The sequence below is a fragment of the Engystomops pustulosus genome, chromosome 9 (genome assembly GCF_040894005.1).
Source record: "Engystomops pustulosus chromosome 9, aEngPut4.maternal, whole genome shotgun sequence".
In the NCBI taxonomy this organism is placed as follows: domain Eukaryota; kingdom Metazoa; phylum Chordata; class Amphibia; order Anura; family Leptodactylidae; genus Engystomops; species Engystomops pustulosus.
The window spans coordinates 69,779,221-69,799,749 of NC_092419.1; the positions used below are offsets into that span (position 1 = coordinate 69,779,221).

General features: G+C 45.6%; 89 pseudogenes; all 89 read left to right on the forward strand.

Annotated features, from left to right (window-relative positions):
* The first annotated feature begins 6 nt into the window (after positions 1-6).
* Positions 7-125, forward strand: LOC140102271 (5S ribosomal RNA; annotated as a pseudogene).
* Positions 126-195: 70 nt separating this feature from the next.
* On the forward strand, positions 196-314 carry LOC140094153 (5S ribosomal RNA; annotated as a pseudogene).
* A 70-nt stretch (positions 315-384) lies between these two features.
* On the forward strand, positions 385-503 carry LOC140094140 (5S ribosomal RNA; annotated as a pseudogene).
* A 70-nt stretch (positions 504-573) lies between these two features.
* Positions 574-692, forward strand: LOC140090379 (5S ribosomal RNA; annotated as a pseudogene).
* Positions 693-762: 70 nt separating this feature from the next.
* LOC140090501 (5S ribosomal RNA) lies at positions 763-881 on the forward strand (annotated as a pseudogene).
* A 70-nt stretch (positions 882-951) lies between these two features.
* Positions 952-1,070, forward strand: LOC140081714 (5S ribosomal RNA; annotated as a pseudogene).
* Positions 1,071-1,140: 70 nt separating this feature from the next.
* LOC140102272 (5S ribosomal RNA) lies at positions 1,141-1,259 on the forward strand (annotated as a pseudogene).
* Positions 1,260-1,329: 70 nt separating this feature from the next.
* On the forward strand, positions 1,330-1,448 carry LOC140102273 (5S ribosomal RNA; annotated as a pseudogene).
* A 72-nt stretch (positions 1,449-1,520) lies between these two features.
* On the forward strand, positions 1,521-1,639 carry LOC140102274 (5S ribosomal RNA; annotated as a pseudogene).
* A 70-nt stretch (positions 1,640-1,709) lies between these two features.
* LOC140084566 (5S ribosomal RNA) lies at positions 1,710-1,828 on the forward strand (annotated as a pseudogene).
* A 70-nt stretch (positions 1,829-1,898) lies between these two features.
* LOC140095378 (5S ribosomal RNA) lies at positions 1,899-2,016 on the forward strand (annotated as a pseudogene).
* Positions 2,017-2,086: 70 nt separating this feature from the next.
* Positions 2,087-2,205, forward strand: LOC140081450 (5S ribosomal RNA; annotated as a pseudogene).
* Positions 2,206-2,464: 259 nt separating this feature from the next.
* LOC140085834 (5S ribosomal RNA) lies at positions 2,465-2,583 on the forward strand (annotated as a pseudogene).
* Positions 2,584-2,653: 70 nt separating this feature from the next.
* On the forward strand, positions 2,654-2,772 carry LOC140084839 (5S ribosomal RNA; annotated as a pseudogene).
* A 70-nt stretch (positions 2,773-2,842) lies between these two features.
* On the forward strand, positions 2,843-2,961 carry LOC140085235 (5S ribosomal RNA; annotated as a pseudogene).
* Positions 2,962-3,031: 70 nt separating this feature from the next.
* Positions 3,032-3,150, forward strand: LOC140081451 (5S ribosomal RNA; annotated as a pseudogene).
* Positions 3,151-3,220: 70 nt separating this feature from the next.
* On the forward strand, positions 3,221-3,339 carry LOC140102275 (5S ribosomal RNA; annotated as a pseudogene).
* Positions 3,340-3,409: 70 nt separating this feature from the next.
* LOC140084567 (5S ribosomal RNA) lies at positions 3,410-3,528 on the forward strand (annotated as a pseudogene).
* A 70-nt stretch (positions 3,529-3,598) lies between these two features.
* LOC140095379 (5S ribosomal RNA) lies at positions 3,599-3,716 on the forward strand (annotated as a pseudogene).
* Positions 3,717-3,786: 70 nt separating this feature from the next.
* LOC140081453 (5S ribosomal RNA) lies at positions 3,787-3,905 on the forward strand (annotated as a pseudogene).
* A 259-nt stretch (positions 3,906-4,164) lies between these two features.
* LOC140085836 (5S ribosomal RNA) lies at positions 4,165-4,283 on the forward strand (annotated as a pseudogene).
* Positions 4,284-4,353: 70 nt separating this feature from the next.
* On the forward strand, positions 4,354-4,472 carry LOC140102276 (5S ribosomal RNA; annotated as a pseudogene).
* A 70-nt stretch (positions 4,473-4,542) lies between these two features.
* LOC140096994 (5S ribosomal RNA) lies at positions 4,543-4,661 on the forward strand (annotated as a pseudogene).
* A 70-nt stretch (positions 4,662-4,731) lies between these two features.
* Positions 4,732-4,850, forward strand: LOC140081454 (5S ribosomal RNA; annotated as a pseudogene).
* A 440-nt stretch (positions 4,851-5,290) lies between these two features.
* LOC140102279 (5S ribosomal RNA) lies at positions 5,291-5,409 on the forward strand (annotated as a pseudogene).
* A 70-nt stretch (positions 5,410-5,479) lies between these two features.
* LOC140102280 (5S ribosomal RNA) lies at positions 5,480-5,598 on the forward strand (annotated as a pseudogene).
* Positions 5,599-5,668: 70 nt separating this feature from the next.
* On the forward strand, positions 5,669-5,787 carry LOC140081455 (5S ribosomal RNA; annotated as a pseudogene).
* A 251-nt stretch (positions 5,788-6,038) lies between these two features.
* LOC140102281 (5S ribosomal RNA) lies at positions 6,039-6,157 on the forward strand (annotated as a pseudogene).
* A 70-nt stretch (positions 6,158-6,227) lies between these two features.
* LOC140090714 (5S ribosomal RNA) lies at positions 6,228-6,346 on the forward strand (annotated as a pseudogene).
* A 70-nt stretch (positions 6,347-6,416) lies between these two features.
* LOC140081456 (5S ribosomal RNA) lies at positions 6,417-6,535 on the forward strand (annotated as a pseudogene).
* A 70-nt stretch (positions 6,536-6,605) lies between these two features.
* On the forward strand, positions 6,606-6,724 carry LOC140090220 (5S ribosomal RNA; annotated as a pseudogene).
* A 70-nt stretch (positions 6,725-6,794) lies between these two features.
* Positions 6,795-6,913, forward strand: LOC140081457 (5S ribosomal RNA; annotated as a pseudogene).
* Positions 6,914-7,164: 251 nt separating this feature from the next.
* LOC140082380 (5S ribosomal RNA) lies at positions 7,165-7,283 on the forward strand (annotated as a pseudogene).
* A 70-nt stretch (positions 7,284-7,353) lies between these two features.
* LOC140102282 (5S ribosomal RNA) lies at positions 7,354-7,472 on the forward strand (annotated as a pseudogene).
* Positions 7,473-7,542: 70 nt separating this feature from the next.
* Positions 7,543-7,661, forward strand: LOC140092873 (5S ribosomal RNA; annotated as a pseudogene).
* A 70-nt stretch (positions 7,662-7,731) lies between these two features.
* On the forward strand, positions 7,732-7,850 carry LOC140086700 (5S ribosomal RNA; annotated as a pseudogene).
* Positions 7,851-7,920: 70 nt separating this feature from the next.
* Positions 7,921-8,039, forward strand: LOC140081458 (5S ribosomal RNA; annotated as a pseudogene).
* Positions 8,040-8,109: 70 nt separating this feature from the next.
* LOC140097908 (5S ribosomal RNA) lies at positions 8,110-8,228 on the forward strand (annotated as a pseudogene).
* A 251-nt stretch (positions 8,229-8,479) lies between these two features.
* LOC140097470 (5S ribosomal RNA) lies at positions 8,480-8,598 on the forward strand (annotated as a pseudogene).
* A 70-nt stretch (positions 8,599-8,668) lies between these two features.
* Positions 8,669-8,787, forward strand: LOC140091105 (5S ribosomal RNA; annotated as a pseudogene).
* A 70-nt stretch (positions 8,788-8,857) lies between these two features.
* Positions 8,858-8,976, forward strand: LOC140089788 (5S ribosomal RNA; annotated as a pseudogene).
* Positions 8,977-9,238: 262 nt separating this feature from the next.
* Positions 9,239-9,357, forward strand: LOC140102283 (5S ribosomal RNA; annotated as a pseudogene).
* Positions 9,358-9,427: 70 nt separating this feature from the next.
* LOC140087485 (5S ribosomal RNA) lies at positions 9,428-9,546 on the forward strand (annotated as a pseudogene).
* Positions 9,547-9,797: 251 nt separating this feature from the next.
* On the forward strand, positions 9,798-9,916 carry LOC140082381 (5S ribosomal RNA; annotated as a pseudogene).
* A 70-nt stretch (positions 9,917-9,986) lies between these two features.
* On the forward strand, positions 9,987-10,105 carry LOC140102284 (5S ribosomal RNA; annotated as a pseudogene).
* A 70-nt stretch (positions 10,106-10,175) lies between these two features.
* On the forward strand, positions 10,176-10,294 carry LOC140092874 (5S ribosomal RNA; annotated as a pseudogene).
* Positions 10,295-10,364: 70 nt separating this feature from the next.
* Positions 10,365-10,483, forward strand: LOC140086701 (5S ribosomal RNA; annotated as a pseudogene).
* A 70-nt stretch (positions 10,484-10,553) lies between these two features.
* On the forward strand, positions 10,554-10,672 carry LOC140081459 (5S ribosomal RNA; annotated as a pseudogene).
* A 70-nt stretch (positions 10,673-10,742) lies between these two features.
* LOC140092252 (5S ribosomal RNA) lies at positions 10,743-10,861 on the forward strand (annotated as a pseudogene).
* A 70-nt stretch (positions 10,862-10,931) lies between these two features.
* On the forward strand, positions 10,932-11,050 carry LOC140091159 (5S ribosomal RNA; annotated as a pseudogene).
* A 251-nt stretch (positions 11,051-11,301) lies between these two features.
* On the forward strand, positions 11,302-11,420 carry LOC140097472 (5S ribosomal RNA; annotated as a pseudogene).
* A 70-nt stretch (positions 11,421-11,490) lies between these two features.
* On the forward strand, positions 11,491-11,609 carry LOC140091106 (5S ribosomal RNA; annotated as a pseudogene).
* A 70-nt stretch (positions 11,610-11,679) lies between these two features.
* Positions 11,680-11,798, forward strand: LOC140089789 (5S ribosomal RNA; annotated as a pseudogene).
* A 262-nt stretch (positions 11,799-12,060) lies between these two features.
* LOC140102285 (5S ribosomal RNA) lies at positions 12,061-12,179 on the forward strand (annotated as a pseudogene).
* A 70-nt stretch (positions 12,180-12,249) lies between these two features.
* Positions 12,250-12,368, forward strand: LOC140098194 (5S ribosomal RNA; annotated as a pseudogene).
* A 251-nt stretch (positions 12,369-12,619) lies between these two features.
* LOC140084980 (5S ribosomal RNA) lies at positions 12,620-12,738 on the forward strand (annotated as a pseudogene).
* A 70-nt stretch (positions 12,739-12,808) lies between these two features.
* On the forward strand, positions 12,809-12,927 carry LOC140081963 (5S ribosomal RNA; annotated as a pseudogene).
* Positions 12,928-12,997: 70 nt separating this feature from the next.
* Positions 12,998-13,116, forward strand: LOC140089790 (5S ribosomal RNA; annotated as a pseudogene).
* A 259-nt stretch (positions 13,117-13,375) lies between these two features.
* Positions 13,376-13,494, forward strand: LOC140102286 (5S ribosomal RNA; annotated as a pseudogene).
* A 70-nt stretch (positions 13,495-13,564) lies between these two features.
* LOC140084568 (5S ribosomal RNA) lies at positions 13,565-13,683 on the forward strand (annotated as a pseudogene).
* A 70-nt stretch (positions 13,684-13,753) lies between these two features.
* LOC140081460 (5S ribosomal RNA) lies at positions 13,754-13,872 on the forward strand (annotated as a pseudogene).
* A 70-nt stretch (positions 13,873-13,942) lies between these two features.
* LOC140081461 (5S ribosomal RNA) lies at positions 13,943-14,061 on the forward strand (annotated as a pseudogene).
* Positions 14,062-14,131: 70 nt separating this feature from the next.
* Positions 14,132-14,250, forward strand: LOC140084569 (5S ribosomal RNA; annotated as a pseudogene).
* A 70-nt stretch (positions 14,251-14,320) lies between these two features.
* LOC140102287 (5S ribosomal RNA) lies at positions 14,321-14,439 on the forward strand (annotated as a pseudogene).
* Positions 14,440-14,509: 70 nt separating this feature from the next.
* Positions 14,510-14,628, forward strand: LOC140084570 (5S ribosomal RNA; annotated as a pseudogene).
* A 70-nt stretch (positions 14,629-14,698) lies between these two features.
* On the forward strand, positions 14,699-14,817 carry LOC140081462 (5S ribosomal RNA; annotated as a pseudogene).
* Positions 14,818-15,068: 251 nt separating this feature from the next.
* On the forward strand, positions 15,069-15,187 carry LOC140081464 (5S ribosomal RNA; annotated as a pseudogene).
* Positions 15,188-15,446: 259 nt separating this feature from the next.
* Positions 15,447-15,565, forward strand: LOC140098249 (5S ribosomal RNA; annotated as a pseudogene).
* Positions 15,566-15,635: 70 nt separating this feature from the next.
* LOC140086993 (5S ribosomal RNA) lies at positions 15,636-15,754 on the forward strand (annotated as a pseudogene).
* A 251-nt stretch (positions 15,755-16,005) lies between these two features.
* LOC140081465 (5S ribosomal RNA) lies at positions 16,006-16,124 on the forward strand (annotated as a pseudogene).
* Positions 16,125-16,194: 70 nt separating this feature from the next.
* LOC140102288 (5S ribosomal RNA) lies at positions 16,195-16,313 on the forward strand (annotated as a pseudogene).
* A 259-nt stretch (positions 16,314-16,572) lies between these two features.
* LOC140094424 (5S ribosomal RNA) lies at positions 16,573-16,691 on the forward strand (annotated as a pseudogene).
* Positions 16,692-16,942: 251 nt separating this feature from the next.
* LOC140101748 (5S ribosomal RNA) lies at positions 16,943-17,061 on the forward strand (annotated as a pseudogene).
* Positions 17,062-17,320: 259 nt separating this feature from the next.
* Positions 17,321-17,439, forward strand: LOC140102291 (5S ribosomal RNA; annotated as a pseudogene).
* A 70-nt stretch (positions 17,440-17,509) lies between these two features.
* LOC140078141 (5S ribosomal RNA) lies at positions 17,510-17,628 on the forward strand (annotated as a pseudogene).
* Positions 17,629-17,698: 70 nt separating this feature from the next.
* On the forward strand, positions 17,699-17,817 carry LOC140091620 (5S ribosomal RNA; annotated as a pseudogene).
* Positions 17,818-17,887: 70 nt separating this feature from the next.
* LOC140089659 (5S ribosomal RNA) lies at positions 17,888-18,006 on the forward strand (annotated as a pseudogene).
* A 70-nt stretch (positions 18,007-18,076) lies between these two features.
* On the forward strand, positions 18,077-18,195 carry LOC140097541 (5S ribosomal RNA; annotated as a pseudogene).
* Positions 18,196-18,265: 70 nt separating this feature from the next.
* On the forward strand, positions 18,266-18,384 carry LOC140083228 (5S ribosomal RNA; annotated as a pseudogene).
* Positions 18,385-18,454: 70 nt separating this feature from the next.
* LOC140091498 (5S ribosomal RNA) lies at positions 18,455-18,573 on the forward strand (annotated as a pseudogene).
* Positions 18,574-18,643: 70 nt separating this feature from the next.
* On the forward strand, positions 18,644-18,762 carry LOC140081466 (5S ribosomal RNA; annotated as a pseudogene).
* A 70-nt stretch (positions 18,763-18,832) lies between these two features.
* LOC140084988 (5S ribosomal RNA) lies at positions 18,833-18,951 on the forward strand (annotated as a pseudogene).
* A 259-nt stretch (positions 18,952-19,210) lies between these two features.
* On the forward strand, positions 19,211-19,329 carry LOC140084571 (5S ribosomal RNA; annotated as a pseudogene).
* Positions 19,330-19,399: 70 nt separating this feature from the next.
* LOC140094947 (5S ribosomal RNA) lies at positions 19,400-19,518 on the forward strand (annotated as a pseudogene).
* A 70-nt stretch (positions 19,519-19,588) lies between these two features.
* LOC140081467 (5S ribosomal RNA) lies at positions 19,589-19,707 on the forward strand (annotated as a pseudogene).
* A 70-nt stretch (positions 19,708-19,777) lies between these two features.
* Positions 19,778-19,896, forward strand: LOC140081468 (5S ribosomal RNA; annotated as a pseudogene).
* A 70-nt stretch (positions 19,897-19,966) lies between these two features.
* On the forward strand, positions 19,967-20,085 carry LOC140102292 (5S ribosomal RNA; annotated as a pseudogene).
* Positions 20,086-20,155: 70 nt separating this feature from the next.
* LOC140102293 (5S ribosomal RNA) lies at positions 20,156-20,274 on the forward strand (annotated as a pseudogene).
* Positions 20,275-20,344: 70 nt separating this feature from the next.
* On the forward strand, positions 20,345-20,462 carry LOC140095381 (5S ribosomal RNA; annotated as a pseudogene).
* Positions 20,463-20,529: the final 67 nt, after the last annotated feature.

Consider the following 20,529-nt stretch of genomic DNA (forward strand, 5'->3'; position numbering starts at 1 on the left):
GCTGCTGTCAACGGCCATTCTAAGCTGAATGTGCCTGCTCTCGTCAGATCGCAGCAGCAATGCAGCTTAAGGCTTGGCAAGTACCAGCATGGGAGACTGGCTGGGAATCCCAAGTTCCGTTGACCTTTTTGAACCTGAAAATTGTGTTAGTTTCTCTACGAGATAGTAAAAGAAGGTTCAAATTGAACAGCTGCTGTCAACGGCCATTCTAAGCTGAATGTGCCTGCTCTCGTCAGATCGCAGCAGCAATGCAGCTTAAGGCTTGGCAAGTACCAGCATGGGAGACTGGCTGGGAATCCCAAGTTCTTTTGACCTTTTTGAACCTGAAAATTGTGTTAGTTTCTCTATGAGATAGTAAAAGAAGGTTCAAATTGAACAGCTGCTGTCAACGGCCATTCTAAGCTCAATGTGCTTGCTCTCGTCAGATCGCAGCAGCAATGCAGCTTAAGGCTTGGCAAGTACCAGCATGGGAGACTGGCTGGGAATCCCAAGTTCCGTTGACCTTTTTGAACCTGAAAATTGTTAGTTTCTCTGTCAAAGATGGTAAAAGAAGGTTCAAATTGAACAGCTGCTGTCAACGGCCATTCTAAGCTGAATGTGCCTGCTCTCGTCAGATCGCAGCAGCAATGCAGCTTAAGGCTTGGCAAGTACCAGCATGGGAGACTGGCTGGGAATCCCAAGTACTGTTGACCTTTTTGAACCTGAAAATAGTGTTAGTTTTTCTATGAGATAGTAAAAGAAGGTTCAAATTGAACAGCTGCTGTCAACGGCCATTCTAAGCTGAATGTGCCTGCTCTCGTCAGATCGCAGCAGCAATGCAGCTTAAGGCTTGGCAAGTACCAGCATGGGAGACTGGCTGGGAATCCCAAGTACTGTTGACCTTTTTGAACCTGAAAATTGTGTTAGTTTTTCTATGAGATAGTAAAAGAAGGTTCAAATTGAACAGCTGCTGTCAACGGCCATTCTAAGCTGAATGTGCCTGTTCTCGTCAGATCGCAGCAGCAATGCAGCTTAAGGCTTGGCAAGTACCAGCATGGGAGACTGGCTGGGAATACCAAGTTCCGTTGACCTTTTTGAACCTGAAAATTGTGTTAGTTTCTCTATGAGATAGTAAAAGAAGGTTCAAATTGAACAGCTGCTGTCAACGGCCATTCTAAGCTGAATGTGCCTGCTCTCGTCAGATCGCAGCAGCAATGCAGCTTAAGGCTTGGCAAGTACCAGCATGGGAGACTGGCTGGGAATCCCAAGTTCCGTTGACCTTTTTGAACCTGAAAATTGTGTTAGTTTCTCTATGAGATAGTAAAAGAAGGTTCAAATTGAACAGCTGCTGTCAACGGCCATTCTAAGCTGAATGTGCCTGCTCTCGTCAGATCGCAGCAGCAATGCAGCTTAAGGCTTGGCAAGTACCAGCATGGGAGACTGGCTGGGAATCCCAAGTTCCGTTGACCTTTTTGAACCTGAAAATTGTGTTAGTTTCTCTGTCAAAGATGGTAAAAGAAGGTTCAAATTGAACAGCTACTGTCAACGGCCATTCTAAGCTGAATGTGCCTGCTCTCGTCAGATCGCAGCAGCAATGCAGCTTAAGGCTTGGCAAGTACCAGCATGGGAGACTGGCTGGGAATCCCAAGTTCCGTTGACCTTTTTGAACCTGAAAATTGTGTTAGTTTCTCTATGAGATAGTAAAAGAAGGTTCAAATTGAAAAGCTGCTGTCAACGGCCATTCTAAGCTGAATGTGCCTGCTCTCGTCAGATCGCAGCATCAATGCAGCTTAAGGCTTGGCAAGTACCAGCATGGGAGACTGGCTGGGAATCCCAAGTTCCGTTGACCTTTTTGAACCTGAAAATTGTGTTAGTTTCTCTATGAGATAGTAAAAGAAGGTTCAAATTGAACAGCTGCTGTCAACAGCATTCTAAGCTGAATGTGCCTGCTCTCGTCAGATCGCAGCAGCAATGCAGCTTAAGGCTTGGCAAGTACCAGCATGGGAGACTGGCTGGGAATCCCAAGTTCTGTTGACCTTTTTGAACCTGAAAATTGTGTTAGTTTCTCTATGAGATAGTAAAAGAAGGTTCAAATTGAACAGCTGCTGTCAACGGCCATTCTAAGCTGAATGTGCCTGCTCTCGTCAGATCGCAGCAGCAATGCAGCTTAAGGCTTGGCAAGTACCAGCATGGGAGACTGGCTGGGAATCCCAAGTTCTGTTGACCTTTTTGAACCTGAAAATTGTGTTAGTTTCTCTATGAGATAGTAAAAGAAGGTTCAAATTGAACAGCTGCTGTCACCGGCCATTCTAAGCTGAATGTGCGTGCTCTTGTCGGATCACAGCAGCGATGCGGCTTAAGGCTTGGCAAGTACCAGCATGGGAGACTGGCTGCGAATTCCAAGTTCCGTTGACCTTTTTGAACCTGAAAATTGTGTTAGTTTCTCTATGAGATAGTAAAAGAAGGTTCAAACTGAACAGCTGCTGTCAACGGCCATTCTAAGCTGAATGTGCCTGCTCTCGTCAGATCGCAGCATCAATGCAGCTTAAGGCTTGGCAAGTACCAGCATGGGAGACTGGCTGGGAATCCCAAGTTCTGTTGACCTTTTTGAACCTGAAAATTGTTAGTTTCTCTGTCAAAGATGGTAAAAGAAGGTTCAAATTGAACAGCTGCTGTCAACGGCCATTCTAAGCTCAATGTGCCTGCTCTCGTCAGATCGCAGCAGCAATGCAGCTTAAGGCTTGGCAAGTACCAGCATGGGAGACTGGCTGGGAATCCCAAGTACTGTTGACCTATTTGAACCTGAAAATTGTGTTAGTTTTTCTATGAGATAGTAAAAGAAGGTTCAAATTGAACAGCTGCTGTCAACGGCCATTCTAAGCTGAATGTGCCTGCTCTCGTCAGATCGCAGCAGCAATGCAGCTTAAGGCTTGGCAAGTACCAGCATGGGATACTGGCTGGGAATCCCAAGTTCTGTTGACCTTTTTGAACCTGAAAATTGTGTTAGTTTCTCTATGAGATAGTAAAAGAAGGTTCAAATTGAACAGCTGCTGTCAACGGCCATTCTAAGCTGAATGTGCCTGCTCTCGTCAGATCGCAGCAGCAATGCAGCTTAAGGCTTGGCAAGTACCAGCATGGGAGACTGGCTGGGAATCCCAAGTTCTGTTGACCTTTTTGAACCTGAAAATTGTGTTAGTTTCTCTATGAGATAGTAAAAGAAGGTTCAAATTGAACAGCTGCTGTCAACGGCCATTCTAAGCTGAATGTGCCTGCTCTCGTCAGATCGCAGCAGCAATGCAGCTTAAGGCTTGGCAAGTACCAGCATGGGAGACTGGCTGGGAATCCCAAGTTCCGTTGACCTTTTTGAACCTGAAAATTGTGTTAGTTTCTCTATGAGATAGTAAAAGAAGGTTCAAACTGAACAGCTGCTGTCAACGGCCATTCTAAGCTGAATGTGCCTGCTCTCGTCAGATCGCAGCATCAATGCAGCTTAAGGCTTGGCAAGTACCAGCATGGGAGACTGGCTGGGAATCCCAAGTTCCGTTGACCTTTTTGAACCTGAAAATTGTGTTAGTTTCTCTATGAGATAGTAAAAGAAGGTTCAAATTGAACAGCTGCTGTCAACAGCATTCTAAGCTGAATGTGCCTGCTCTCGTCAGATCGCAGCAGCAATGCAGCTTAAGGCTTGGCAAGTACCAGCATGGGAGACTGGCTGGGAATCCCAAGTTCTGTTGACCTTTTTGAACCTGAAAATTGTGTTAGTTTCTCTATGAGATAGTAAAAGAAGGTTCAAATTGAACAGCTGCTGTCAACGGCCATTCTAAGCTGAATGTGCCTGCTCTCGTCAGATCGCAGCAGCAATGCAGCTTAAGGCTTGGCAAGTACCAGCATGGGAGACTGGCTGGGAATCCCAAGTTCTGTTGACCTTTTTGAACCTGAAAATTGTGTTAGTTTCTCTATGAGATAGTAAAAGAAGGTTCAAATTGAACAGCTGCTGTCAACGGCCATTCTAAGCTGAATGTGCGTGCTCTTGTCGGATCACAGCAGCGATGCGGCTTAAGGCTTGGCAAGTACCAGCATGGGAGACTGGCTGCGAATTCCAAGTTCCGTTGACCTTTTTGAACCTGAAAATTGTGTTAGTTTCTCTATGAGATAGTAAAAGAAGGTTCAAACTGAACAGCTGCTGTCAACGGCCATTCTAAGCTGAATGTGCCTGCTCTCGTCAGATCGCAGCATCAATGCAGCTTAAGGCTTGGCAAGTACCAGCATGGGAGACTGGCTGGGAATCCCAAGTTCTGTTGACCTTTTTGAACCTGAAAATTGTTAGTTTCTCTGTCAAAGATGGTAAAAGAAGGTTCAAATTGAACAGCTGCTGTCAACGGCCATTCTAAGCTGAATGTGCCTGCTCTCGTCAGATCGCAGCAGCAATGCAGCTTAAGGCTTGGCAAGTACCAGCATGGGAGACTGGCTGGGAATCCCAAGTTCCGTTGACCTTTTTGAACCTGAAAATTGTGTTAGTTTCTCTATGAGATAGTAAAAGAAGGTTCAAACTGAACAGCTGCTGTCAATGGCCATTCTAAGCTGAATGTGCCTGCTCTCGTCAGATCGCAGCAGCAATGCAGCTTAAGGCTTGGCAAGTACCAGCATGGGAGACTGGCTACGAATCCCAAGTTCCGTTGACCTTTTTGAACCTGAAAATTGTGTTAGTTTCTCTATGAGATAGTAAAAGAAGGTTCAAATTGAACAGCTGCTGTCAACGGCCATTCTAAGCTGAATGTGCCTGCTCTCGTCAGATCGCAGCAGCAATGCAGCTTAAGGCTTGGCAAGTACCAGCATGGGAGACTGGCTGGGAATCCCAAGTTCTGTTGACCTTTTTGAACCTGAAAATTGTGTTAGTTTCTCTATGAGATAGTAAAAGAAGGTTCAAACTGAACAGCTGCTGTCAATGGCCATTCTAAGCTGAATGTGCCTGCTCTCGTCAGATCACAGCAGCAATGCATCTTAAGGCTTGGCAAGTACCAGCATGGGAGACTGGCTGGGAATCCCAAGTTCTGTTGACCTTTTTGAACCTGAAAATTGTGTTAGTTTCTCTATGAGATAGTAAAAGAAGGTTCAAATTGAACAGCTGCTGTCAACGGCCATTCTAAGCTGAATGTGCCTGCTCTCATCAGATCGCAGCAGCTTAAGGCTTGGCAAGTACCAGCATGGGAGACTGGCTGGGAATCCCAAGTTCCGTTGACCTTTTTGAACCTGAAAATTGTGTTAGTTTCTCTATGAGATAGTAAAAGAAGGTTCAAACTGAACAGCTGCTGTCAACGGCCATTCTAAGCTGAATGTGCCTGCTCTCGTCAGATCGCAGCAGCAATGCAGCTTAAGGCTTGGCAAGTACCAGCATGGGAGACTGGCTGGGAATCCCAAGTTCCGTTGACCTTTTTGAACCTGAAAATTGTGTTAGTTTCTCTATGAGATAGTAAAAGTAGGTTCAAATTGAACAGCTGCTGTCAACGGCCATTCTAAGCTGAATGTGCCTGCTCTCGTCAGATCGCAGCAGCAATGCAGCTTAAGGCTTGGCAAGTACCAGCATGGGAGACTGGCTGGGAATCCCAAGTTCCGTTGACCTTTTTGAACCTGAAAATTGTGTTAGTTTCTCTATGAGATAGTAAAAGAAAGTAGAAATTAGGCAGCTGCTGTCAACGGCCATTCTAAGCTGAATGTGCCTGCTCTCGTCAGATCGCAGCAGCAATGCAGCTTAAGGCTTGGCAAGTACCAGCATGGGAGACTGGCTGGGAATCCCAAGTTCTGTTGACCTTTTTGAACCTGAAAATTGTGTTAGTTTCTCTATGAGATAGTAAAAGAAGGTTCAAATTGAACAGCTGCTGTCAACGGCCATTCTAAGCTGAATGTGCCTGCTCTCATCAGAACGCAGCAGCTTAAGGCTTGGCAAGTACCAGCATGGGAGACTGGCTGGGAATCCCAAGTTCCGTTGACCTTTTTGAACCTGAAAATTGTGTTAGTTTCTCTATGAGATAGTAAAAGAAGGTTCAAATTGAACAGCTGCTGTCAACGGCCATTCTAAGCTGAATGTGCCTGCTCTCGTCAGATCGCAGCAGCAATGCAGCTTAAGGCTTGGCAAGTACCAGCATGGGAGACTGGCTGGGAATCCCAAGTTCCGTTGACCTTTTTGAACCTGAAAATTGTGTTAGTTTCTCTATGGGATAGTAAAAGAAGGTTCAAATTGAACAGCTGCTGTCAACGGCCATTCTAAGCTGAATGTGCCTGCTCTCGTCAGATCGCAGCAGCAATGCAGCTTAAGGCTTGGCAAGTACCAGCATGGGAGACTGGCTGGAAATCCCAAGTTCTGTTGACCTTTTTGAATCTGAAAATTGTGTTAGTTTTTCTATGAGATAGTAAAAGAAAGTTCAAATTGAACAGCTGCTGTCAACGGCCATTCTAAGCTGAATGTGCCTGCTCTCGTCAGATCGCAGCAGCAATGCAGCTTAAGGCTTGGCAAGTACCAGCATGGGAGACTGGCTGGGAATCCCAAGTTCTGTTGACCTTTTTGAACCTGAAAATTGTGTTAGTTTCTCTATGAGATAGTAAAAGAAGGTTCAAATTGAACAGCTGCTGTCAACGGCCATTCTAAGCTGAATGTGCCTGCTCTCGTCAGATCGCAGCAACAATGCAGCTTAAGGCTTGGCAAGTACACGCATGGGAGACTGGCTGGGAATCCCAAGTTCCGTTGACCTTTTTGAACCTGAAAATTGTTAGTTTCTCTGTCAAAGATGGTAAAAGAAGGTTCAAATTGAACAGCTGCTGTCAACGGCCATTCTAAGCTGAATGTGCCTGCTCTCGTCAGATCGCAGCAGCAATGCAGCTTAAGGCTTGGCAAGTACCAGCATGGGAGACTGGCTGGGAATCCCAAGTTCTGTTGACCTTTTTGAACCTGAAAATTGTGTTAGTTTCTCTATGAGATAGTAAAAGAAGGTTCAAATTGAACAGCTGCTGTCAACGGCCATTCTAAGCTGAATGTGCCTGCTCTCGTCAGATCGCAGCAGCTTAAGGCTTGGCAAGTACCAGCATGGGAGACTGGCTGGGAATCCCAAGTTCCGTTGACCTTTTTGAACCTGAAAATTGTGTTAGTTTCTCTATGAGATAGTAAAAGAAGGTTCAAATTGAACAGCTGCTGTCAACGGCCATTCTAAGCTGAATGTGCCTGCTCTCATCAGATCGCAGCAGCAATGTAGCTTAAGGCTTGGCAAGTACCAGCATGGGAGACTGGCTGGGAATCCCAAGTTCCGTTGACCTTTTTGAACCTGAAAATTGTGTTAGTTTCTCTATGAGATAGTAAAAGAAGGTTCAAATTGAACAGCTGCTGTCAACGGCCATTCTAAGCTGAATGTGCCTGCTCTCGTCAGATCGCAGCAGCAATGCAGCTTAAGGCTTGGCAAGTACCAGCATGGGAGACTGGCTGGGAATCCCAAGTTCCGTTGACCTTTTTGAACCTGAAAATTGTTAGTTTCTCTGTCAAAGATGGTAAAAGAAGGTTCAAAATGAACAGCTGCTGTCAACGGCCATTCTAAGCTGAATGTGCCTGCTCTCGTCAGATCGCAGCAGCAATGTAGCTTTAGGCTTGGCAAGTATCAGCATGGGAGACTGGCTGGGAATCCCAAGTTCCGTTGACCTTTTTGAACCTGAAAATTGTGTTAGTTTCTCTATGAGATAGTAAAAGAAGGTTCAAACTGAACAGCTGCTGTCAACGGCCATTCTAAGCTGAATGTGCCTGCTCTCGTCAGATCGCAGCAGCAATGCAGCTTAAGGCTTGGCAAGTACCAGCATGGGAGACTGGCTGGGAATCCCAAGTTCCGTTAACCTTTTTGAACCTGAAAATTGTGTTAGTTTCTCTATGAGATAGTAAAAGAAGGTTCAAATTGAACAGCTGCTGTCAACGGCCATTCTAAGCTGAATGTGCCTGCTCTCGTCAGATCGCAGCAGCAATGCAGCTTAAGGCTTGGCAAGTACCAGCATGGGAGACTGGCTGGGAATCCCAAGTTCTGTTGACCTTTTTGAACCTGAAAATTGTGCTAGTTTTTCTATGAGATAGTAAAAGAAGGTTCAAATTGAACAGCTGCTGTCAACGGCCATTCTAAGCTGAATGTGCCTGCTCTCGGCAGATCGCAGCAGCAATGCAGCTTAAGGTTTGGCAAGTACCAGCATGGGAGACTGGCTGGGAATCCCAAGTTCTGTTGACCTTTTTGAACCTGAAAATTGTGTTAGTTTCTCTATGAGATAGTAAAAGAAGGTTCAAATTGAACAGCTGCTGTCAACGGCCATTCTAAGCTGAATGTGCCTGCTCTTGTCAGATCGCAGCAGCTTAAGGCTTGGCAAGTACCAGCATGGGAGACTGGCTGGGAATCCCAAGTTCCGTTGACCTTTTTGAACCTGAAAATTGTGTTAGTTTCTCTATGAGATAGTAAAAGAAGGTTCAAACTGAACAGCTGCTGTCAACGGCCATTCTAAGCTGAATGTGCCTGCTCTCGTCAGATCGCAGCAGCAATGCAGCTTAAGGCTTGGCAAGTAAAAGCATGGGAGACTGGCTGGGAATCCCAAGTTCCGTTGACCTTTTTGAACCTGAAAATTGTGTTAGTTTCTCTATGAGATAGTAAAAGAAGGTTCAAATTGAACAGCTGCTGTCAACGGCCATTCTAAGCTGAATGTGCCTGCTCTTGTCAGATCGCAGCAGCAATGCAGCTTAAGGCTTGGCAAGTACCAGCATGGGAGACTGGCTGGGAATCCCAAGTTCTGTTGACCTTTTTGAACCTGAAAATTGTGTTAGTTTCTCTATGAGATAGTAAAAGAAGGTTCAAATTGAACAGCTGCTGTCAACGGCCATTCTAAGCTGAATGTGCCTGCTCTCGTCAGATAGCAGCAGCAATGCAGCTTAAGGCTTGGCAAGTACCAGCATGGGAGACTGGCTGGGAATCCCAAGTTCCGTTGACCTTTTTGAACCTGAAAATTGTGTTAGTTTCTCTATGAGATAGTAAAAGAAGGTTCAAATTGAACAGCTGCTGCTGTCAACGGCCATTCTAAGCTGAATGTGCGTGCTCTTGTCGGATCACAGCAGCGATGCAGCTTAAGGCTTGGCAAGTACCAGCATGGGAGACTGGCTGCGAATCCCAAATTCCGTTGACCTTTTTGAACCTGAAAATTGTGTTAGTTTCTCTATGAGATAGTAAAAGAAGGTTCAAACTGAACAGCTGCTGTCAACGGCCATTCTAAGCTGAATGTGCCTGCTCTCGTCAGATCGCAGCAGCAATGCAGCTTAAGGCTTGGCAAGTACCAGCATGGGAGACTGGCTGGGAATCCCAAGTTCCGTTGACCTTTTTGAACCTGAAAATTGTGTTAGTTTCTCTATGAGATAGTAAAAGAAAGTAGAAATTAGGCAGCTGCTGTCAACGGCCATTCCAAGCTGAATGTGCCTGCTCTCGTCAGATCGCAGCAGCAATGCAGCTTAAGGCTTGGCAAGTACCAGCATGGGAGACTGGCTGGGAATCCCAAGTTCTGTTGACCTTTTTGAACCTGAAAATTGTGTTAGTTTCTCTATGAGATAGTAAAAGAAGGTTCAAATTGAACAGCTGCGGTCAACGGCCATTCTAAGCTGAATGTGCCTGCTCTCGTCAGATCGCAGCAGCTTAAGGCTTGGCAAGTACCAGCATGGGAGACTGGCTGGGAATCCCAAGTTCCGTTGACCTTTTTGAACCTGAATATTGTGTTAGTTTCTCTATGAGATAGTAAAAGAAGGTTCAAACTGAACAGCTGCTGTCAACGGCCATTCTAAGCTGAATGTGCCTGCTCTCATCAGATCGCAGCAGCAATGTAGCTTAAGGCTTGGCAAGTACCAGCATGGGAGACTGGCTGGGAATCCCAAGTTCCGTTGACCTTTTTGAACCTGAAAATTGTGTTAGTTTCTCTATGAGATAGTAAAAGAAGGTTCAAATTGAACAGCTGCTGTCAACGGCCATTCTAAGCTGAATGTGCCTGCTCTCGTCAGATCGCAGCAGCAATGCAGCTTAAGGCTTGGCAAGTACCAGCATGGGAGACTGGCTGGGAATCCCAAGTTCCGTTGACCTTTTTGAACCTGAAAATTGTTAGTTTCTCTGTCAAAGATGGTAAAAGAAGGTTCAAATTGAACAGCTGCTGTCAACGGCCATTCTAAGCTGAATGTGCCTGCTCTCGTCAGATCGCAGCAGCAATGTAGCTTTAGGCTTGGCAAGTATCAGCATGGGAGACTGGCTGGGAATCCCAAGTTCCGTTGACCTTTTTGAACCTGAAAATTGTGTTAGTTTCTCTATGAGATAGTAAAAGAAGGTTCAAACTGAACAGCTGCTGTCAACGGCCATTCTAAGCTGAATGTGCCTGCTCTCGTCAGATCGCAGCAGCAATGCAGCTTAAGGCTTGGCAAGTACCAGCATGGGAGACTGGCTGGGAATCCCAAGTTCCGTTAACCTTTTTGAACCTGAAAATTGTGTTAGTTTCTCTATGAGATAGTAAAAGAAGGTTCAAATTGAACAGCTGCTGTCAACGGCCATTCTAAGCTGAATGTGCCTGCTCTCGTCAGATCGCAGCAGCAATGCAGCTTAAGGCTTGGCAAGTACCAGCATGGGAGACTGGCTGGGAATCCCAAGTTCTGTTGACCTTTTTGAACCTGAAAATTGTGCTAGTTTTTCTATGAGATAGTAAAAGAAGGTTCAAATTGAACAGCTGCTGTCAACGGCCATTCTAAGCTGAATGTGCCTGCTCTCGGCAGATCGCAGCAGCAATGCAGCTTAAGGCTTGGCAAGTACCAGCATGGGAGACTGGCTGGGAATCCCAAGTTCTGTTGACCTTTTTGAACCTGAAAATTGTGTTAGTTTCTCTATGAGATAGTAAAAGAAGGTTCAAATTGAACAGCTGCTGTCAACGGCCATTCTAAGCTGAATGTGCCTGCTCTCGTCAGATCGCAGCAACAATGAAGCTTAAGGCTTGGCAAGTACCAGCATGGGAGACTGGCTGGGAATCCCAAGTTCTGTTGACCTTTTTGAACCTGAAAATTGTGTTACTTTCTCTATGAGATAGTAAAAGAAGGTTCAAATTGAACAGCTGCTGTCAACGGCCATTCTAAGCTGAATGTGCCTGCTCTTGTCAGATCGCAGCAGCTTAAGGCTTGGCAAGTACCAGCATGGGAGACTGGCTGGGAATCCCAAGTTCCGTTGACCTTTTTGAACCTGAAAATTGTGTTAGTTTCTCTATGAGATAGTAAAAGACGGTTCAAACTGAACAGCTGCTGTCAACGGCCATTCTAAGCTGAATGTGCCTGCTCTCGTCAGATCGCAGCAGCAATGCAGCTTAAGGCTTGGCAAGTAAAAGCATGGGAGACTGGCTGGGAATCCCAAGTTCCGTTGACCTTTTTGAACCTGAAAATTGTGTTAGTTTCTCTATGAGATAGTAAAAGAAGGTTCAAATTGAACAGCTGCTGTCAACGGCCATTCTAAGCTGAATGTGCCTGCTCTTGTCAGATCGCAGCAGCAATGCAGCTTAAGGCTTGGCAAGTACCAGCATGGGAGACTGGCTGGGAATCCCAAGTTCTGTTGACCTTTTTGAACCTGAAAATTGTGTTAGTTTCTCTATGAGATAGTAAAAGAAGGTTCAAATTGAACAGCTGCTGTCAACGGCCATTCTAAGCTGAATGTGCCTGCTCTCGTCAGATAGCAGCAGCAATGCAGCTTAAGGCTTGGCAAGTACCAGCATGGGAGACTGGCTGGGAATCCCAAGTTCCGTTGACCTTTTTGAACCTGAAAATTGTGTTAGTTTCTCTATGAGATAGTAAAAGAAGGTTCAAATTGAACAGCTGCTGCTGTCAACGGCCATTCTAAGCTGAATGTGCGTGCTCTTGTCGTATCACAGCAGCGATGCAGCTTAAGGCTTGGCAAGTACCAGCATGGGAAACTGGCTGCGAATCCCAAATTCCGTTGACCTTTTTGAACCTGAAAATTGTGTTAGTTTCTCTATGAGATAGTAAAAGAAGGTTCAAACTGAACAGCTGCTGTCAACGGCCATTCTAAGCTGAATGTGCCTGCTCTCGTCAGATCGCAGCAGCAATGCAGCTTAAGGCTTGGCAAGTACCAGCATGGGAGACTGGCTGGGAATCCCAAGTTCCGTTGACCTTTTTGAACCTGAAAATTGTGTTAGTTTCTCTATGAGATAGTAAAAGAAAGTAGAAATTAGGCAGCTGCTGTCAACGGCCATTCCAAGCTGAATGTGCCTGCTCTCGTCAGATCGCAGCAGCAATGCAGCTTAAGGCTTGGCAAGTACCAGCATGGGAGACTGGCTGGGAATCCCAAATTCTGTTGACCTTTTTGAACCTGAAAATTGTGTTAGTTTCTCTATGAGATAGTAAAAGAAGGTTCAAATTGAACAGCTGCGGTCAACGGCCATTCTAAGCTGAATGTGCCTGCTCTCGTCAGATCGCAGCAGCTTAAGGCTTGGCAAGTACCAGCATGGGAGACTGGCTGGGAATCCCAAGTTCCGTTGACCTTTTTGAACCTGAATATTGTGTTAGTTTCTCTATGAGATAGTAAAAGAAGGTTCAAACTGAACAGCTGCTGTCAACGGCCATTCTAAGCTGAATGTGCCTGCTCTCGTCAGATCGCAGCAGCAATGTAGCTTAAGGCTTGGCAAGTACCAGCATGGGAGACTGGCTGGGAATCCCAAGTTCCGTTGACCTTTTTGAACCTGAAAATTGTGTTAGTTTCTCTATGAGATAGTAAAAGAAGGTTCAAATTGAACAGCTGCTGTCAACAGCCATTCTAAGCTGAATGTGCCTGCTCTCGTCAGATCGCAGCAGCAATGCAGCTTAAGGCTTGGCAAGTACCAGCATGGGAGACTGGCTGGGAATCCCAAGTTCTGTTGACCTTTTTGAACCTGAAAATTGTGTTAGTTTCTCTATGAGATAGTAAAAGAAGGTTCAAATTGAACAGCTGCTGTCAACGGCCATTCTAAGCTGAATGTGCCTGCTCTCGTCAGATAGCAGCAGCAATGCAGCTTAAGGCTTGGCAAGTACCAGCATGGGAGACTGGCTGGGAATCCCAAGTTCCGTTGACCTTTTTGAACCTGAAAATTGTGTTAGTTTCTCTATGAGATAGTAAAAGAAGGTTCAAATTGAACAGCTGCTGTCAACGGCCATTCTAAGCTGAATGTGCGTGCTCTTGTCGGATCACAGCAGCGATGCAGCTTAAGGCTTGGCAAGTACCAGCATGGGAGACTGGCTGCGAATCCCAAGTTCCGTTGACCTTTTTGAACCTGAAAATTGTGTTAGTTTCTCTATGAGATAGTAAAAGAAGGTTCAAACTGAACAGCTGCTGTCAACGGCCATTCTAAGCTGAATGTGCCTGCTCTCGTCAGATCGCAGCAGCAATGCAGCTTAAGGCTTGGCAAGTACCAGCATGGGAGACTGGCTGGGAATCCCAAGTTCCGTTGACCTTTTTGAACCTGAAAATTGTGTTAGTTTCTCTATGAGATAGTAAAAGAAGGTTCAAATTGAACAGCTGCTGTCAACGGCCATTCTAAGCTGAATGTGCCTGCTCTCGTCAGATCGCAGCATCAATGCAGCTTAAGGCTTGGCAAGTACCAGCATGGGAGACTGGCTGGGAATCCCAAGTTCCGTTGACCTTTTTGAACCTGAAAATTGTGTTAGTTTCTCTATGAGATAGTAAAAGAAGGTTCAAATTGAACAGCTGCTGTCAACGGCCATTCTAAGCTGAATGTGCCTGCTCTCGTCAGATCGCAGCAGCAATGCAGCTTAAGGCTTGGCAAGTACCAGCATGGGAGACTGGCTGGGAATCCCAAGTTCTGTTGACCTTTTTGAACCTGAAAATTGTGTTAGTTTCTCTATGAGATAGTAAAAGAAGGTTCAAATTGAACAGCTGCTGTCAACGGCCATTCTAAGCTGAATGTGCCTGCTCTCGTCAGATCGCAGCAGCAATGCAGCTTAAGGCTTGGCAAGTACCAGCATGGGAGACTGGCTGGGAATCCCAAGTTCTGTTGACCTTTTTGAACCTGAAAATTGTGTTAGTTTCTCTATGAGATAGTAAAAGAAGGTTCAAATTGAACAGCTGCTGTCAACGGCCATTCTAAGCTGAATGTGCCTGCTCTCGTCAGATCGCAGCATCAATGCAGCTTAAGGCTTGGCAAGTACCAGCATGGGAGACTGGCTGGGAATCCCAAGTTCCGTTGACCTTTTTGAACCTGAAAATTGTGTTAGTTTCTCTATGAGATAGTAAAAGAAGGTTCAAATTGAACAGCTGCTGTCAACGGCCATTCTAAGCTGAATGTGCCTGCTCTCGTCAGATCGCAGCAGCAATGCAGCTTAAGGCTTGGCAAGTACCAGCATGGGAGACTGGCTGGGAATCCCAAGTTCCGTTGACCTTTTTGAACCTGAAAATTGTGTTAGTTTCTCTATGAGATAGTAAAAGAAGGTTCAAATTGAACAGCTGCTGTCAACGGCCATTCTAAGCTGAATGTGCCTGCTCTCGTCAGATCGCAGCATCAATGCAGCTTAAGGCTTGGCAAGTACCAGCATGGGAGACTGGCTGGGAATCCCAAGTTCCGTTGACCTTTTTGAACCTGAAAATTGTGTTAGTTTCTCTATGAGATAGTAAAAGAAGGTTCAAATTGAACAGCTGCTGTCAACGGCCATTCTAAGCTGAATGTGCCTGCTCTCGTCAGATCGCAGCAGCAATGCAGCTTAAGGCTTGGCAAGTACCAGCATGGGAGACTGGCTGGGAATCCCAAGTTCTGTTGACCTTTTTGAACCTGAAAATTGTGTTAGTTTCTCTATGAGATAGTAAAAGAAGGTTCAAATTGAACAGCTGCTGTCAACGGCCATTCTAAGCTGAATGTGCCTGCTCTCATCAGATCGCAGCAGCTTAAGGCTTGGCAAGTACCAGCATGGGAGACTGGCTGGGAATCCCAAGTTCCGTTGACCTTTTTGAACCTGAAAATTGTGTTAGTTTCTCTATGAGATAGTAAAAGAAGGTTCAAACTGAACAGCTGCTGTCAACGGCCATTCTAAGCTGAATGTGCCTGCTCTCGTCAGATCGCAGCAGCAATGCAGCTTAAGGCTTGGCAAGTACCAGCATGGGAGACTGGCTGGGAATCCCAAGTTCTGTTGACCTTTTTGAACCTGAAAATTGTGCTAGTTTTTCTATGAGATAGTAAAAGAAGGTTCAAATTGAACAGCTGCTGTCAACGGCCATTCTAAGCTGAATGTGCCTGCTCTCGGCAGATCGCAGCAGCAATGCAGCTTAAGGCTTGGCAAGTACCAGCATGGGAGACTCGCTGGGAATCCCAAGTTATGTTGACCTTTTTGAACCTGAAAATTGTGTTAGTTTCTCTATGAGATAGTAAAAGAAGGTTCAAATTGAACAGCTGCTGTCAACGGCCATTCTAAGCTGAATGTGCCTGCTCTCGTCAGATAGCAGCAGCAATGCAGCTTAAGGCATGGCAAGTACCAGCATGGGAGACTGGCTGGGAATCCCAAGTTCTGTTGACCTTTTTGAACCTGAAAATTGTGTTAGTTTTTCTATGAGATAGTAAAAGAAGGTTCAAATTGAACAGCTGCTGTCAACGGCCATTCTAAGCTGAATGTGCCTGCTCTCGTCAGATTGCAGCAGCAATGCAGCTTAAGGCTTGGCAAGTACCAGCATGGGAGACTGGCTGGGAATCCCAAGTTCCGTTGACCTATTTGAACCTGAAAATTGTGTTAGTTTCTCTATGAGATAGTAAAAGAAGGTTCAAATTGAACAGCTGCTGTCAACGGCCATTCTAAGCTGAATGTGCCTGCTCTCGTCAGATCGCAGCAGCTTAAGGCTTGGCAAGTACCAGCATGGGAGACTGGCTGGGAATCCCAAGTTCCGTTGACCTTTTTGAACCTTAAAATTGTTAGTTTCTCTGTCAAAGATGGTAAAAGAAGGTTCAAATTGAACAGCTGCTGTCAACGGCCATTCTAAGCTGAATGTGCCTGCTCTCGTCAGATCGCAGCAGCAATGCAGCTTAAGGCTTGGCAAGTACCAGCATGGGAGACTGGCTGGGAATCCCAAGTTCTGTTGACCTTTTTGAACCTGAAAATTGTTAGTTTCTCTGTCAAAGATGGTAAAAGAAGGTTCAAATTGAACAGCTGCTGTCAACGGCCATTCTAAGCTGAATGTGCCTGCTCTCGTCAGATCGCAGCAGCAATGCAGCTTAAGGCTTGGCAAGTACCAGCATGGGAGACTGGCTGGGAATCCCAAGTTCCGTTGACCTTTTTGAACCTGAAAATTGTGTTAGTTTCTCTATGAGATAGTAAAAGAAGGTTCAAATTGAACAGCTGCTGTCAACGGCCATTCTAAGCTGAATGTGCGTGCTCTTGTCGGATCACAGCAGCGATGCGGCTTAAGGCTTGGAAAGTACCAGCATGGGAGACTGGCTGCGAATCCCAAGTTCCGTTGACCTTTGTGAACCTGAAAATTGTGTTAGTTTCTCTATGAGATAGTAAAAGAAGGTTCAAACTGAACAGCTGCTGTCAATGGCCATTCTAAGCTGAATGTGCCTGCTCTTGTCAGATCGCAGCAGCAATGCAGCTTAAGGCTTGGCAAGTACCAGCATGGGAGACTGGCTGGGAATCCCAAGTTCTGTTGACCTTTTTGAACCTGAAAATTGTGTTAGTTTCTCTATGAGATAGTAAAAGAAGGTTCAAATTGAACAGCTGCTGTCAACGGCCATTCTAAGCTGAATGTGCCTGCTCTCGTCAGATCGCAGCAGCTTAAGGCTTGGCAAGTACCAGCATGGGAGACTGGCTGGGAATCCCAAGTTCCGTTGACCTTTTTGAACCTGAAAATTGTGTTAGTTTCTCTATGAGATAGTAAAAGAAGGTTCAAATTGAACAGCTGCTGTCAACGGCCATTCTAAGCTGAATGTGCCTGCTCTCATCAGATCGCAGCAGCAATGCAGCTTAAGGCTTGGCAAGTACCAGCATGGGAGACTGGCTGGGAATCCCAAGTTCCGTTGACCTATTTGAACCTGAAAATTGTGTTAGTTTCTCTATGAGATAGTAAAAGAAGGTTCAAACTGAACAGCTGCTGTCAACGGCCATTCTAAGCTGAATGTGCCTGCTCTTGTCAGATGGCAGCAGCAATGCAGCTTAAGGCTTGGCAAGTACCAGCATGGGAGACTGGCTGGGAATCCCAAGTTCCGTTGACCTTTTTGAACCTTAAAATTGTTAGTTTCTCTGTCAAAGATGGTAAAAGAAGGTTCAAATTGAACAGCTGCTGTCAACGGCCATTCTAAGCTGAATGTGCCTGCTCTCGTCAGATCGCAGCAGCAATGCAGCTTAAGGCTTGGCAAGTACCAGCATGGGAGACTGGCTGGGAATCCCAAGTTCCGTTGACCTTTTTGAACCTGAAAATTGTGTTAGTTTCTCTATGAGATAGTAAAAGAAGGTTCAAACTGAACAGCTGCTGTCAACGGCCATTCTAAGCTGAATGTGCCTGCTCTCGTCAGATCGCAGCAGCAATGCAGCTTAAGGCTTGGTAAGTACCAGCATGGGAGACTGGCTGGGAATCCCAAGTTCCGTTGACCTTTTTGAACCTGAAAATTGTGTTAGTTTCTCTATGAGATAGTAAAAGAAGGTTCAAATTGAACAGCTGCTGTCAACGGCCATTCTAAGCTGAATGTGCCTGCTCTCGTCAGATAGCAGCAGCAATGCAGCTTAAGGCTTGGCAAGTACCAGCATGGGAGACTGGCTGGGAATCCCAAGTTCTGTTGACCTTTTTGAACCTGAAAATTGTGTTAGTTTTTCTATGAGATAGTAAAAGAAGGTTCAAATTGAACAGCTGCTGTCAACGGCCATTCTAAGCTGAATGTGCCTGCTCTCGTCAGATTGCAGCAGCAATGCAGCTTAAGGCTTGGCAAGTACCAGCATGGGAGACTGGCTGGGAATCCCAAGTTCTGTTGACCTTTTTGAACCTGAAAATTGTGTTAGTTTCTCTATGAGATAGTAAAAGAAGGTTCAAATTGAACAGCTGCTGTCAACGGCCATTCTAAGCTGAATGTGCCTGCTCTCGTCAGATCGCAGCAACAATGAAGCTTAAGGCTTGGCAAGTACCAGCATGGGAGACTGGCTGGGAATCCCAAGTTCTGTTAACCTTTTTGAACCTGAAAATTGTTAGTTTCTCTGTCAAAGATGGTAAAAGAAGGTTCAAATTGAACAGCTGCTGTCAGCGGCCATTCTAAGCTGAATGTGCCTGCTCTCGTCAGATCGCAGCAGCAATGCAGCTTAAGGCTTGGCAAGTACCAGCATGGGAGACTGGCTGGGAATCCCAAGTTCCGTTGACCTTTTTGAACCTGAAAATTGTGTTAGTTTCTCTATGAGATAGTAAAAGAAGGTTCAAACTGAACAGCTGCTGTCAACGGCCATTCTAAGCTGAATGTGCCTGCTCTCGTCAGATCGCAGCAGCAATGCAGCTTAAGGCTTGGCAAGTAACAGCATGGGAGACTGGCTGGGAATCCCAAGTTCCGTTGACCTTTTTGAACCTGAAAATTGTGTTAGTTTCTCTATGAGATAGTAAAAGAAGGTTCAAATTGAACAGCTGCTGTCAACGGCCATTCTAAGCTGAATGTGCCTGCTCTCGTCAGATCGCAGCAGCAATGCAGCTTAAGGCTTGGCAAGTACCAGCATGGGAGACTGGCTGGGAATCCCAAGTTCTGTTGACCTTTTTGAACCTGAAAATTGTGTTAGTTTCTCTATGAGATAGTAAAAGAAGGTTCAAATTGAACAGCTGCTGTCAACGGCCATTCTAAGCTGAATGTGCCTGCTCTCGTCAGATCGCAGCAGCAATGCAGCTTAAGGCTTGGCAAGTACCAGCATGGGAGACTTGCTGTGAATCCCAAGTTCCGTTGACCTTTTTGAACCTGAAAATTGTGTAAGTTTCTCTATGAGATAGTTAAAGAAGGTTCAAATTGAAGAGCTGCTGTCAACGGCCATTCTAAGCTGAATGTGCGTGCTCTTGTCGGATCACAGCAGCGATGCGGCTTAAGGCTTGGCAAGTACCAGCATGGGAGACTGGCTGCGAATCCCAAGTTCCGTTGACCTTTTTGAACCTGAAAATTGTGTTAGTTTCTCTATGAGATAGTAAAAGAAGGTTCAAACTGAACAGCTGCTGTCAACGGCCATTCTAAGCTGAATGTGCCTGCTCTCGTCAGATCGCAGCATCAATGCAGCTTAAGGCTTGGCAAGTACCAGCATGGGAGACTGGCTGGGAATCCCAAGTTCCGTTGACCTTTTTGAACCTGAAAATTGTGTTAGTTTCTCTATGAGATAGTAAAAGAAGGTTCAAATTGAACAGCTGCTGTCAACGGCCATTCTAAGCTGAATGTGCCTGCTCTCGTCAGATCGCAGCAGCAATGCAGCTTAAGGCTTGGCAAGTACCAGCATGGGAGACTGGCTGGGAATCCCAACTTCCGTTGACCTTTTTGAACCTGAAAATTGTGTTAGTTTCTCTATGAGATAGTAAAAGAAAGTAGAAATTAGGCAGCTGCTGTCAACGGCCATTCTAAGCTGAATGTGCCTGCTCTCGTCAGATCGCAGCAGCAATGCAGCTTAAGGCTTGGCAAGTACCAGCATGGGAGACTGGCTGGGAATCCCAAGTTCTGTTGACCTTTTTGAACCTGAAAATTGTGTTAGTTTTTCTATGAGATAGTAAAAGAAGGTTCAAATTGAACAGCTGCTGTCAACGGCCATTCTAAGCTGAATGTGCCTGCTCTCGTCAGATCGCAGCAGCAATGCAGCTTAAGGCTTGGCAAGTACCAGCATGGGAGACTGGCTGGGAATCCCAAGTTCTGTTGACCTTTTTGAACCTGAAAATTGTGTTAGTTTCTCTATGAGATAGTAAAAGAAGGTTCAAATTGAACAGCTGCTGTCAACGGCCATTCTAAGCTGAATGTGCCTGCTCTCGTCAGATCGCAGCAGCAATGCAGCTTAAGGCTTGGCAAGTACCAGCATGGGAGACTGGCTGGGAATCCCAAGTTCCGTTGACCTTTTTGAACCTGAAAATTGTGTTAGTTTCTCTATGAGATAGTAAAAAAAGGTTCAAATTGAACAGCTGCTGTCAACGGCCATTCTAAGCTGAATGTGCCTGCTCTCGTCAGATCGCAGCAGCAATGCAGCTTAAGGCTTGGCAAGTACCAGCATGGGAGACTGGCTGGGAATCCCAAGTTCCGTTGACCTTTTTGAACCTGAAAATTGTGTTAGTTTCTCTATGAGATAGTAAAAGAAGGTTCAAATTGAACAGCTGCTGTCAACAGCATTCTAAGCTGAATGTGCCTGCTCTCGTCAGATCGCAGCAGCAATGCAGCTTAAGGCTTGGCAAGTACCAGCATGGGAGACTGGCTGGGAATCCCAAGTTCTGTTGACCTTTTTGAACCTGAAAATTGTGTTAGTTTCTCTATGAGATAGTAAAAGAAGGTTCAAATTGAACAGCT